At 39.3% G+C, this 12,586-nt stretch overlaps 1 pseudogene; it reads left to right on the forward strand.

Moving 5' to 3' along the window:
* Window positions 1-9,608: 9,608 nt before the first annotated feature.
* LOC138320237 (uncharacterized) lies at window positions 9,609-11,653 on the forward strand (annotated as a pseudogene).
* Window positions 11,654-12,586: the final 933 nt, after the last annotated feature.

Consider the following 12,586-nt stretch of genomic DNA (forward strand, 5'->3'; position numbering starts at 1 on the left):
TGGCGCCGATTCCAGGACTACGAACAGCACCATCGGTTACTATCCACAGTTGATCAGTAGCGCGGGGCAACGTGATGGAGCGTGCGTTGTTGAGGGACTTTTGAGCTTTCTCGAAAGACGTCAATTGTTCATCAGACCAATGCATAGTTTCCTTTGATTCGCGACCGGCAACCATGTCGTCAAGAGGAGACAAGATCGTCGAACAGTTCTGAATGACACGTGCTAGTACTTTGAATGCTCCAATGAATGACCGGAGACCGTTGACAGTCGATGGTATAGGACATGTTGAAAGTGTAGCGATGCGGTGTGGGCTAGCCTGAAGGGTTCCCAAGCGCCACACCCAGCCTAGAATCACTGTCTGTTGTGGAGCTACGATAGTTTTTGTTGCGCATAAACGCAATCCGGAGTTGTGTAGGGCCTGTAACACGGCCTTCCAGTTTGAGAGTAACACATCGACTGAGTTTCCTCCACAGTACAGGTCGTCAGCGACTTTGGCGACGACGCCTTTCTGTACCAGGTGACCTAGTACGCGACATGTTAACTCCTCGAGAGCGGTCTCGGAACCGGGCATGCCCATAGCAGTTCGCGCGTAAACTCTTACACCCTTGAACGGGGTAACGACCCCACAGTATTTCATTGACTCTTTTGCAAGTGGAATTTGGTAAAAAGCCTTCGTCAGGTCTGTCGCGATGATGTAAGACCATTGAGCAATATGTCGTAGAGTGGAATCAACATCTGGCATCAGAGATGGTTGGGGCTTGCTGTAGCGTCCAACATCGGCGAACGCGGTTACAAGGCGAAAACCACCGCTTGGTTTTTTAACTAGGAATGACGGGTTCACGTACTCAACGGACACACCAACATCCTCCGGTCGACGAAAGACACCTATTTCCTCCAATTCGTCGAATTTAGACTGAAGTTCGTCCAACTGATTTTTGGAGTACTGCGGCACGCGCCCTTTTCGCTGTGGGGGCTGGACCGGACCCATATTGACTTTACCTTGTAGAGGACCGACTGCACCATTATATCCATGGAAGCTGGGGTTAAACACCTCGTCAAATTCCGTCAACACGTCACGAAATTTTCTTTTCATATCTGCGGTCATGATACCATCGGGGTCGAGTTTAACGTGCTCCGAGTGTCTAGTTTTAGCATGCGACTTTACGAGTTTCGGAATTTTAGCAGGCTGACTGTCCGGTTTTGCAGGTATGAATGTAGATCGCACCTTGCAAACATGTTCGTTCCTTCCAATAGATTGTGGTTCACTGGTGAGGTTCGGGACTCGAATTTTACCTGCGACACTAGACACAAGAGACGGGAACGGCCACGACTCTGACGCGACATGAGGTTCTCCTTCATAATTAACCAGATCGTCAGGGAGATCAAGTTCAACAAATTCACCAGGCCAAATTACGGACTTTGCTGACGATCGGAGAACATGCGCACGTCTTACGGCAAATCCATCAGCTGGTGTACCGGTCGAGCCATACGAACACACTAACGAGTCGCCAATGAGGATTTGTTGTTTGGCCGGTCGGACGGAAACGTCATTTTTTTCCATAAACGGTATACCCGCTAAGACGTCAGAGTCAAGGTTTTCCACTACGATGCCTTCGTAGTAAAGATCATGTCCTTCGTGTGAGAATGATAAGCGTGTCTCGCCGACCACTTTTAACTGCGACGAACCATCCGCTTGACTGACAGAGTGGGAACTACAGGCAATTTTCGCACCTAGCCACTGAGCACACGAAAGTCGCATCATGTTCCCTGTAGCACCGCTATCGATGGTAAGCCGGGCAGTATGATGTCCATAGAAAACGTCGAGGTACGGGCTTGCCGAATTGCCACGCGATTGACCTTACTACTATCACTGATCAGCGGGGTGGAATTACACGGGATGTTGCCAGGGTCTTCGGTTTCCTCGCAATCTGCAACTTGACGAGCCTTGGCAATGAACCGCCTATCATCGAACGGAAGGTAAGAACACTTACTAAGGAAATGATTGTCTGGTCTTCCAGCTTCCTTACACAGTGGGCACACTCGTTTTGCCTTCGACGGGGGGTGTTGATCGCGTTTCGGTTTTAGCACGTATGCCCTCATGGCACGGGCTTCCTCAGTTGACTGTAGCTCCTCACGGAGGGAATCCAACGCTTGGGATATCTCAGGTTTTATGGATGCTAATGTACGTGTACGTAATTCCGTGCCGTAACGCTGCTTTACCAATTTTGGCAGATCAGGGTGTATGAGGCGCAACCATGTGAGAACGATAAAGTTTTCTAACGACGGAGTCATTTCCTCGTCCTCCTGTAACTGCTCGCCGTGATGTAAAATGCCAAGATCTCTACGAAGGAGATTGTCCTCAGAGAATGCCATAAGGCGTTGATACAGATCTTCCGGTCGCTCGTTTGGTTCCAACTTGATATCACAAAAGTCTATGAGATGGGCCCCGGTTGATTGAAAGCCAAAATGTAATCTTATTTGCTGCCAAATAAAGTCCATAGACGTGGAGTTTTTAATGAGTGTGTTTCGCGATATCACTGGGCAATAATTTGCTATTTGGCCGAGCATAAGCTCCAGATGAGCAACCTTTTGCTCGCGCGTTCGACGTTGGTTTTCTGGTATCGGTTGGGCATCATTGGTGAACCCCCTATGAGGTGCTGCCCTAGACTTTTTTTCCCATCTCACACCATCAGGAATGGAGCAAAGTTTGCATCCAATGACAAAGTATATAAAATGTTCTGCCGCCAGTTCTCAAACGAGTTGACCGTCTCAGTTTTACTGAGGCACCACTGTTTCGGTGCACGGTGAGTGTTCATTTTTGTTGCAGTGCTCTATTCACGGTGAAAAAATAACAACAAACGATGTGTAATTACCCGTAGCAATGTCACTACGATGTGGCCTAATTGTCAATAATTATACCATTGATACCTATAACTCTTCTGTTAGGCGTGTAGTCCGAAATCCGCTGCCACCACGCCAGTAAGTAACAAAAGGAAGCCACAGTTACACACACGTTGTTTACTAGAGAAAAACAGGCGGAAAGAGAGAGGGTGACGTAAAACGTTACAAACGGATACGGCACCGGTAAACTATATCCGGAATACAATTAAAGCGCTATATATTTACTGGCGCATAGGTAATATGTACAAAGTGTCCACCATAACCATTGTCCGGTATATCCACGGGTAATATGTATAAACTGTCCACCATTACCATTGTCCGGTATATCAACAGGTAGTATGTATAAAGTGTCCGCTGTTACCATTACCAGGTATATCCACAGGTAATAGGTACAAAGTGTCCGCTATTACTATTGCCCGGTATATCCACAGGTAGTATGTATAAAGTGTCCGCTATTACCATTACCAGGTATATCCACAGGTAATAGGTACAAAGTGTCCGCTATTATCATTGTCCAGTATATGAGTAGTATACAATCAATTGACATTCAAATAACTGAAAATATGTCTTGATAGACGTTAAAATGTAGTAATCATTTCAAAACACTGAAAAAGCCAACAAAAAGTGGTAGCATCTGTTGAGATAAAGATTAAAGTAATAGAAAAAAACTGTGTGATTACTTCCTCCAGCGGGATTGATATATTTAGATGAAACAAAATTCAAATGTTATGCAATGTTATCGCTTTTAGCAGCACGATCCGGATATGTTGTTATGTATTCAATATTCACCATAGGTCATTTGCCATAACGCAATTTAGTCTTGATCACTAGTCTGGCTTTGTCGACCTTAGATAACTGTCTTTGTTTATTTATTTATACGCATCTAGTTTGTCTCCCTTTATTATACATACAAACTGATTCTAACGTGACATTCACTGTCTACGAGACGTATCGCACCGTACAATAAACAAATGTGTCGGGTTTTGGACCCAGGGAATCCTTGTATAAACAAAGTGTCGGACAGGGATCAATTGCTTTGTCAATATTGTTTATGACGCATCACGGAAAATATGATCTCGCATTAATTTCCCAGCGTCCTAAAAGCTATATAACACTTATTTGTTTAGTAGATAACTTACTGGTCACTATCAATATGTCATATGTTTGTTCAGCACATTGATGTGAATAATCCATCTCATACGTGAACTGTAACAAATATAGCGAAACATATCCATTATATACATTACGCTATGACGGGGTGCATTTATGAAAAAATAAGAAAAGATAAAACAAGAGGCCCATGAGCCTTAACGGTCACCTGAGTTCGTTTAGAATGAAACAAAGACATATAAACACTAATATGCTGGCCCTTGATTTCGGTCAGAGATTTTATAAATTTGACTTTTTAATCTATGGAGATTGTTTGCTTCAAACAAACCTGTGAGCGCAGAAGCTTTTTGAAATTTTAAGTCATTTTGACCCTGTTTGGCCCCACCCCTTTGGTCCCCCAGGGGGTCAGAGATACCGATAAGGATGTTAAAATATTATATCTCAGGCTAATAATTCTAATCAAGTTAAACTTATTTCTTACGAAAAATTGAGTAAGTAATGTTCCCGGGGGGAATGTGAGACCACAGGGTCATATAATTCACAATTTCTTTTATAAAATACTTGAAGACCTTTCCATCTCTAAAAAGTATTTGATTTTATCATTTCCAGAATTTTAAGAAGAAGACTCATTCGTGTTCATGGTTTTTTTTATCCTTTTGTATTGGAACTAACAATTTCAATTTTGTCACAATTTTGAAATCATGATTTTTGTAGAAAAATAACTGTTCTTAACAAAAGGCTGGTAGATAACATTCCTTAATTATTGAAAAATGAAAAAAAAAAAAATGTCAGTTTTATATGAACAAGAAATTTGAAAGAACATGCTTACACTTTTCTTATCACATTGAAACATGTGTACTCTACACAAGAATGGTTGGTTACAACTAGTTCTGTGTGGCCTGTTTCAGTGTCTGCATTAATATTGTAAGTGCCTTATTGTGTTATTCCATGGTACATGATTAAAAAAAGAAGATTTCTGAAGTTTTTGCCCATTTGACCCCTTTTGGCCCCGCCCCTATGCCCCCAGGGTATCGGTCAGGAATAATATGGGTATGATATTAAAATGCTATCTCAGGCTAATAATTCTAATCAAGTTTGACTCTGAACATTGAGCAAACAATGCTCATCAATGTGTTTTCCCTATATACACTATAGTAAACTTGACCCCCTCCCCAGGGGGAAACGTGAGACTCCAGGGTTATTTAATTCACAATATTTGTAAAGTACCCTGAGACCTTTCCATCTGTGAAACGTATTTGATTCTGCCATTTCCTAAATTTCAGAAGATTTTTGAAGTTTTTGTCTATTTGACCCTTTCGACCCCACCCTTAAGGCCCTTTTGGGTCAGTCATAAAAAAATATGTTAATAGGATTCAATGGCCATCTCATACTGATAATTCTGACTGATTTTCTATTACTAATGACCAAATAATGCTCAACAATGTGTTTTGCCTATATAAACTATAGTAAACTTAACCCTCACTTCAAGGGGAACGAGATACCTCAGGGTCATATAATTCACAATTTTTGTAAAGGACCTAAAGACCTTTCTATCTATGAAGAGCATTTTATTCCACCACATCTGTGAGTGGAGAAGAAAATTTTTTGAAATTTTAGTCAATTCTACCCCTTTTGGCCCCTCCCACAGCCCCCTGGGGGATGGGGACCATATAATTCACAATTAGGATCGGCCTTATGCCAAATTTCATTGAAATTGCTTCAGCTGTTTTGGAGAAGAAGTCGAAAATACAAATTGTTTACAGACATACGACGGACGACGTACGACGGACAAAAGGCGACTAGAATAGGTCATTTGAGACTTCGTCACAGGTGACCTAATAAATTATTTATGTATATGAATACAAATGTACGGAATTTTGTCGACCTGCTGTCATAAAGCTTTTTATAAAAGAATTCCTTTGTCACTTTTGCCCATTTCACTTGTTCATGAAGTGTCTGCTCTCAGTATACTGACTATGCCGGTTACATGCGACATAAATACACAAAATAATGTGAAAAGGCCCTGTCCTCTGTCCATCTAACATCATTTTCCGGCAACAGTTTCTGCATCAACCTTGTGCTCAGTCCAAGGGACTGGGACGACTGGTTTTGTTGTCGTCAGTATAATATTACTGGATATTGAGATAAAACTATAATAGAATAACAAATGTTACATTATTACAAGAAAATGCAACGTCAGCTGCTTTATATACCGGAATTTAACACACTGATTGGTAGGTCGGCTCTCCGATTATAAGCTGCTGTATTAGCTACTCCGGAATGAATAATTCTAAAAGTATAACTGTCAATTTATGTATTAATGATCGAAGAAATATCCAATTAAGGTTCTCATATTGATCTCGAAATTGAAAATTATTTTTGAAAGATGAAATTAACTTTATTGTTTTAGCACAAGTTCCAGGTCTAAGTTGAGATTTATTATTCATGCTTGTCAACAGGATTCATGTCTGAGGCTCTTTCAGAATACCGCTGCATCCTGATAAATCCTTTCTTAAATGAAAAGCAGAAACTCATAATAGCGCGTGCTGCAAATAGTCGAGGTATAATATTGATAAATAGCCATCTGCACTAGTGTTGCCGCTGGTAATTAATGTTCGGGTGTCCCATTATGAATAATAAATATTAGTGAAACACAACACTTTCTGCGAACAAGATAGCGTATCCCGATTACTGACGAGTTGTGTGGCTACATACCTGGCCTGGCACATGTACGTATATATAGTGTATTAATTAACGAGGTGAAAAGTTTAACGTCAGTATAATCAGGTTCATTATTCAACCCAATATTCTAGGGCTTTTCATCATTTTATCCAGAGCAAAAACTAACAAGACATCAGGTGTTATATAAAATCGCCTAGGGATAAATCAGCGTCTGTTTTGAAATGATTGTTATTTGAGTTTTTCGCCTTTTTTAAATATTGACTGTTAATTATCGCATTTCTCATCTAAATCATCCAAGACACTTGGGCTGATGATATAATTAGAATTCGTTTTGAAATGCGTTCTTTAGTTTTGTCGATTTAGATATCGACAGTTAATAACGACAACAGCATGTCTAATTCGATAAAAGAGCACATGGTTAGGATATCTGTGGTCACTTTAAAGTACACGTCTGAGGTTGTACAAAGAAAGAGAGGGAGAGTTTCCATACCATTGGTGGATACACAGGCTTTTGTTAATATACGGATATCCTTGATATATGTAATATTGTGTGAAGGTTAATAAGTCGGCCGGCCATATACATGCAACACTACCGAACAGTGTTAGACAATATGACGTATAATAATAAAAGGACAGTGTGAGACATTGTTATGTATCAATGTGTGAATACCCATATTTTCATATGTTGTTATGGATACATGTTTCAGGGAGGGGTCTAGAGGGTCTGTGACACTTTGACTATTTTTGGATGAACTTAATATAATGTATATTGTGCATTCTATGATGAATACAACTTTAGGTAAAGGTAATAACAGTTATATGTATCGAAACCTTCAAAGGCTTGTAGAACAGCATACAAGTGTAAAATACTGTATTTTATAGTAAAATCTTGAAAAGTGGCATGCAATTAGTTTATGATGTTATACAACATTTCATATATTTTCAACCATTCGCCAAATAACCTACTTACAATAACAAATTAAGATGGCCGCCGCTGAATTCTAAATTAGTATTTTATTGCTGCATGTATGTAGTCATCACTTAAAGCCTTTTTTTCCAGTAAACTTTAAAATGGCTGCTGCGATTTTAAAAAAAACATGCCCTATCTCAAAACATTTCGACATGTAATTTTAAATTATACATGAAATTTGACATGCACATATTTTAAGGCATTATAAGGATTTCAAATACGGAGACATCATAAAAAGGAGCTACTTCTGGTAATTATTCCTGATGGCCACCGCGAAATCTTTAAACAAGCCTGACCTCAAAGCATTTCACAGCATGCGTTAGTGAGATTGCAATATAAATGGCAAGATTTCAACTATTACAAAGAGTCTTAACAAGCCTGATAAAAAAATGATAAATTCTTCACACTTCAGGATATTTCTTACAAAAAAAACCCCAATAACATCATACATAGTTTGATAACTGTTCCACAACGTAGCATACAGCATGTCATACTTCTAACTATTGATATAAATTGCTTGATTACTACCATAGAGATCAACTAGTGTCCATGTACAGTTTCTATGTGTACCTACAGAACGTGAAAGGTGATTAAATTTACGATGTGATCTTTTCTCTTCTGCTAAGCGCTCAGCATTAAGAGCTACCCTGCAGGTAGGGCGTTAGAATTGTACCCGCCCCTATTGCATGATCGTAAAAGGCGACTAAATTAAGGATATTATCTTTTCTCTTCTTCCTAACTGACTTTATCCTTCCTAATGCCTCCCTTTTGGCCTTGAGTTGAACGTTTGCCCCTGTGAGGAAAGGTCTGGGTTCTGTCCCCTGGCCGAGACACACCAAAGTCTATAAAAGGGGTAGTTTCTGCTCCTGCTTAGCGCTCAGCACACTGGGAATGGGACGACTGGTTAGCCCGTTGTCATTATAATGTGACCGAGTTTTGAGTGTTGCTTGGTGTCTTCGGCGGCATGCTTCAGTGATATAGTACTATTAAAAAGGGCAACAGTTCCACTATACAAGACACTACATGAATAAACCGCAGTCTCCCAAAACACGCACCTCGCACAACATACACGAAACACACATCATACATGGGAGGCTGTCAGTATAATGTGATTGTGTGTTGCTTGGTGTCTTCCGCGGCATGCCAGGGTCTAATCCAGCCTCGTTTTTTTACCGTTTATCAGTAAATTTTCCCTAGAGAAATAATTCCCTCGCTCATGAAAATTCCCCTACAAGCTCCAAAACATTCCCCAAATAAAGCATTTCCCCCCTTCTACCACGTTTTACATTTTTGTGCAAATAACTGACGAGAAAAAGATTTAGAATCGGACATAATTAATGTGTCCAAGAACGAACGTTTGTGGTATAAACATGGTCGCGTTCGATTAACTTTTTTCATTCCTCAGCGTATCCACAGTACTGTTTGTAAGCAGTAGTTTCATTCGAACGCACTGCGATCAAACGCATTCGTGATCATACTTCAAACGTGTAACTGACACCGAGTCAGCGTAGCAACATGTCGCACAAGGAAGGGTTTTACGTGAATTTTTTTTTTAAAAAGCGACGCAAAAAATTGCAAAAATAAAATATAAAAAATAACTGAGTTATTTAGCACAGTTTCAAAACAAGAGTCGCATGCTTGCAATTTGGATCACGATCAACAACAGTTACAATCGCCCAACGATCATGAGCCTGAGGCAAGACCCAGTACATCTTTTAGTAGCTCTGCCGACAGTCACGGTAAGCAATCTCATCGTGTTCAGGATATGAGAACTTTTCACACTGAACTTTATGAAAGCAAATATCAGTGGCTGTATTACAGCTATCCTCACAGGGGTTATAGGTGTAAAGTATGTGAGCATTTTGGCCGGAATAACATATTTACAGAGGGTGCAGCATTAGGGGACCATCCATCTCGGACCTTAGAATTCCATGACAATAGCAAAATGCATAAAGAAGCTGTAACAAACCAGACCATACCAAAGAGTAAGCGTGTCGATGTCATGCAAATGATTGTAGACTTTAATGAATCTGCAGTTGCCTCTAATGTAAAGACAAACAGAAGTTTTGAAAAAATATGTGCAAACTTCATGATTTGTAAACTTTGGGCTCTTTCTGACAATTTTGAAAAACTTGTAAAGTTTGTGGCTGATTTAGGTGTTTAAGATCTAAAACATCATATTACTCATGCCCCCAATAATGCCACATATCGTTCATCATATTCAGTGATTGACATTATAGATGTGATTAGCAACTTCCTTGAGAAAGATCAAGAATTTTTCACATTATTAGCTGATGAAAGTACTGATGAGAGCGGGAGGGAGCAGTTTTCTCTGTTTGCCAGATGGTGTCACCACGGGATTGTCGAAGATCATTTTTAGGCCTTGTTCATGTCGAAAAGACGGATAGTTCAACACTTACAGTAGCTATACAACAGTTTTTTCTCGTAAAGGATGTCCTGCTAAGCAAAGTTAGACTTCTGGCCTTTGATGGCACTAACGCCATGAGTGGAGGAAAATCAGGTATTTTAGTATTATTTTAACTGTCATATTATGCATAAACTGGTCAACATGATGTTTGTGAATGATGCAATCGATAATTCCAAATCAAATAATCATATCTAATTATGATGATATCCTATCATGAATGAAAACTATCTGAATTATGAGTTACAATTGAATCAAATTTTATACATACCGAACTAAGTTAAAATTAAAATGAATTGAAATGTATTATGAACTACTAACTTACATTTCTCGCACAAATTGACTACGGGCCAATAAATGAAATAAGGCATCATAAATATAATGATAATCTCAAGGTCCTTGGCATGGACCAACAAAAGGTCAGTTATCTAATATATTTGAAGACAGTAATGTTGAACTTGGATATTGTGATTTACTCATTAAAAATGCTTTAACCTTATGTGTTCTGCTATTAATTAAAACTTAACTTTGATTACTTTGTAGGTGTTCAACGCAGACTTCGGAATATTTCTCTAAGGGTAGTTTACATGAATTGTAGGTGTCATAAGTTGGCACTATGTTTGGTTCATCTAATGAAATCCGGAGAGTACAATCTGCAGGAAGGGGATGCGGCACTGCTTGGACTGTGGAAGATGTTCGAGTACAACCCCCGGAAATTTGCTGTTCTAAGCCATCTACAACATCTGTATGGGCAGACTCCTCTTCATCTTATCAAGGCAGTAAAAAGGTATTTTTTAAATTAAACATGACTAAGTGACTGAATGACAATGATTTTCACAATTAATCCACATTCACATTACTAAGGCCCTGATAATCAAATTTCGTAAATTAAGCCTATAGTTTTAGCAGATAATATGCATGGGTTTATTTATTTTTTAACAATGAACTTAATCTTTGTATTATCTTAATCAAGTATTCACTATAAAATTTCTAGGTGGCTTTCCACTAGTGCAGCTTGTGATCGTGTTGTTGCGAGATATGAAACTATCATCGACTGTCTGGACACACTATATGAAGAAAGAAAGGAGCCAGAGACATATGGACTTCGTTCAGTTCTCTTAAGGAGAGATGTCACAGGAATGATATTCTTGCTAAGTGATGTATTGAAGGCCTTAAATGAACTTAGCTTGTTCCTTCTGAAAGCCAAATTAAACTTCAATGATGTTCCACATAAGGTTTCCAAGACACTTTCTCACTTGGACTACATTGTTGAGATGTATGGAGAGAGAGCTCAACACCCTCATTTGGCCTTCTCAAAGATAGATCATGCCTTTTTTCTCATCATGGAGAGAACTCAGCTTGCAAGGAGAATGCGTCAGCAGGATGCAAACCCACTGGACTCCCCTGAAGCATTCCTAAGAACTATTGGTTTCCCCTTCATACATGCCTTGTGCAATGGAATTGAAGACCAGTTTGTGCGCTCACCAGTTCTGAAATCCTTTGCTGCTTTGGATCCAAGAAATTTCCAGAAAACATATGTGATATCACAGACTATGGAAAGGTAATTCAATTCAAAACTTATGATACCCTGCCCATCTTTTATACTGATGGACACTGAGCCAATCTGTTTGTTTGTTTGATTAATTAGCGTCCTATTAACAGCTATGGTCATGTAAGGACGGCCTCCCATGTATGCAGCATGTTGCGTGTATGTTGTGCGAGTTGCGTGTTTTGGGAGACTGCGGTATATTCATGTTGTGTCTTCCTGTATAGTGGAACTGTTGCCCTTTTTATAGTGCTACTACCTAAGTCGTTAATGCTGAGTTCCAAGCCAAGCCATTTTTGTGTATTTAATTTGAATGACAAACACAACCTAGTATTTGATTTTGCAGTGATAATAATACACATGTTATTGTATTACTTTTAAGAAGATATGCAGAGACTTTCAGAGTTTTATGGCAGACAGCAGAGTGATGCATTCCAAAGCCGCACTACTGTCTCATCTGGTGACCTTGACTCTGCAGAAGCAGTCCAGCCTGAGTACCAAGCTTTCAAATCCCACATGTTTGTAGAGAGGTAATATTTAAGTCCAATATTTAAATTTCCAATTGGCATTTTACCTAAAACGAGTATTTCACTTTTAGTTTTCTAGTTCAGTTTTACCTGTTTTGTTTTTAAATGAACCATTCTTTTAATGCAGTCAAACCTGTCTATGAAAGACACCTAAGAGACAGAAAAAGCTGTCCTTTATGCAAGTTATGAACAGTTTTTCTTTATATAGAGGTCATTTATATAGTAAAATGTATTCAGGGGCTGGTGAGACAGGTTTGACTGTATATCTATTTATTTTGTTAGTTTGTTTCTTAACATTATTCATTTGCATGATGTGTTACTTGTTTTTGTTTATTCTTCTTCAGTTTATCAAAAACTGCACAAGTCAGTGCAATGCTACCTGGCTGAAGCATTGAGTTTAATAACCAAAAAATGTTTCAAAATAG

Source organism: Argopecten irradians, chromosome 1 (genome assembly GCF_041381155.1).
Source record: "Argopecten irradians isolate NY chromosome 1, Ai_NY, whole genome shotgun sequence".
Classification (NCBI taxonomy): domain Eukaryota; kingdom Metazoa; phylum Mollusca; class Bivalvia; order Pectinida; family Pectinidae; genus Argopecten; species Argopecten irradians.